The 2,225-nt window shown below is 41.5% G+C and overlaps 1 long non-coding RNA gene across 1 annotated transcript; it reads left to right on the top strand.

Moving 5' to 3' along the window:
* Positions 1 to 206: 206 nt before the first annotated feature.
* Positions 207 to 1,978, top strand: LOC125806747 (uncharacterized). Its single transcript, XR_007441561.1, has 4 exons — positions 207 to 337; positions 480 to 551; positions 1,539 to 1,652; positions 1,837 to 1,978. It is a non-coding gene; the product is annotated as an uncharacterized LOC125806747 (long non-coding RNA).
* The last annotated feature ends 247 nt before the right edge of the window (positions 1,979 to 2,225 follow it).

The following is a 2,225-nucleotide window of genomic DNA, read 5'->3' on the forward strand; positions in this document are numbered from 1 at the left end:
CGCCGGCGGCCCAGGGCGTGTTAAGAGGTTAATGATGTGTATTGGGCTCTACAAAATAAACCACGCTAAATCAACATTGCAAACGTTGCGCAATATCTGTACAATCAGTGAAGATCGGTTGAGTCGGTTCAACTCGGTCGCGCTCCTCTTCATCAGCGCTTAATGACCTGCAGGTGAGGCGCGCGCCTGAGCCGCGGCAATGCCCTTATATACCCCGCGGAGCAGCAGTGCGCGTGCATGCTGGCCTCTCAGTCAAGCGTTTTCTGTGTCACCAACGCCACCATGGTTCCTCAGAGGGTCATCTTTCTTCTTGTTCTGGTCGCTTGTCTGTCTCACGGTAAGCGCAGTGTGTGTGTGTGTGTGTGTGTGTGTGTGTGTGTGTGTGTGTGTGTGTGTGTGTGTGTGTGTGTGTGTGTGTGTGTGGCGCGCGTTTCAGCTGGTGTGCAGGTTCTGACCTCTATGGCCTGGTTCTATTCTAGTTTTGGGTTCTGTTGCTGAGCTCGAGGAGAGTCGTGCACAGGGACTGCTGCTGGCGCGTGTGATCAGACGAGGTTTGAATCTCTTTGTTTGCTGGTGTATGAGCTTCTGGGGGAACTCTGGTGGAAGTGCACTTTCTTGGGTGCCAATACTTTTTTCTTATAGCAGCTTGGGTCGTTAACTAGTTCTCTTTCCACAGTTCCAGTTTGAGGTCTGTGGTCTGTATCTGCTTGCTTCTACTATGTAGTACTTTCCATTGTTTCTTATTTTGATTCTGTAATGGTCAAGGTGTGTCCATGAATGCAAGACCAATTATAGGCTCTCAATTTGGTGTTTAAACTTACTGGTTTCTCCTGTTTTTATTTGGAAATGTTGTTCATGCCTGGTACCAGTGGTAGACTTCAGTGTACTTCAGTTTGCTGTATACTTTCTGTGAACAGTTCTGACAAGTTTCTCTAAATTGCACCAAACTAAGGCTGCAACTAATTACTTGGGTAGGTGACTAATCTTTTTTTTTTTTTTAATAAATCATACCCTCAACTTGTTTCCTGTTGATGAGGCTCCTGATCCAATGCATGTTTTGCTGCATCTTGACTGCTAACCTAGATAAATTTTGATCGGTTGAGCCTTTGATAGTTGCCATGCCTAGATCAAATTACGAAGCATATTATAGTGGACTTGCCATATGTTTATCTTAAGGAAATAATTTATTTTTTTTCTTTAAATTATATATATTAAGATATTGCTTTGACCTTGTTTGAGCAAAATGTAATTTGTTTGTTTTAATGGTAATACTAACTGATTTATGTAATTTTCCATTAATCAGCTGATTTGGTTAATATTTACTATCATGGTAACACTGCCAACTTTCTCTCTACTGCTTTAAAGACAAATGCAAGCAAGAATAAAATTCAGTGATGCAACTTTTAGTCCATGTTGTCAGTTGACTAATTGTTGCAGCCCTAAACCAAACCCACTAGTTTGTTTCTCTGCTAGTTTCTGGGTATTTTGTTTGACTTATTGGTTCCTGTCTTGTTTCATCCGGTGTCTGATGTATCCAGCGGCTCGTATTCTTTCGGGGGGAAAGAAGGCAACCTTGGCTGAGGAAGGTGGTTAAGGCTGTTGCCCTGACAGTCATGTGAAGGGGAATCTGTGGTAATGGAAAAAGGATAAAGGTAAAGGAACACTGGTGCTCAGGCTTGTGATCTTCCTGTGCTCCCTGTAATGGGCCGATTTTTCTCCCAGCTCTCTCCCCCCCCCCCCTGCCTTTTTTTTTTTTTTTTTATTGGGGGCCATGTAAAATGTCAACTAGACAAATTTGTATGAGTACAGTACTTTTGCTTTCTGTTCTGGTTTTAGGTTACACTGCAGTCCATGTGAAGGTTTCTTCAGCATCCCATAACTATGCAAATATCAGTCTGTGCAAGAGTCCACAGTATTTGTTGTGAACACCATATTGCTCCTTCTGGTCCTCAATAAAAAATAAAGATAAATCATTGTGTGACTTGGGTTTGTTTCTAGTTATAATAGTTGAGATTTGGTGAAGATGGCTATAGCCTTTTTATTTTTATTAATTACCCATGTTTTAAACTGTATTCTAAGATGGATAATAAATGCTTTTATTTAAATGAGTTACCAAGAAGCCACACGTCATGCACTCAGCTTGTCTAAAACTCTAAAAATCTAAAACTGCTTATAAGCCAGTCATCATGGGCCAAAAAAACATAATGGTCATGGAAAATGTGCTC

Source organism: Astyanax mexicanus, chromosome 13 (assembly GCF_023375975.1).
Source record: "Astyanax mexicanus isolate ESR-SI-001 chromosome 13, AstMex3_surface, whole genome shotgun sequence".
NCBI lineage: Eukaryota > Metazoa > Chordata > Actinopteri > Characiformes > Acestrorhamphidae > Astyanax > Astyanax mexicanus.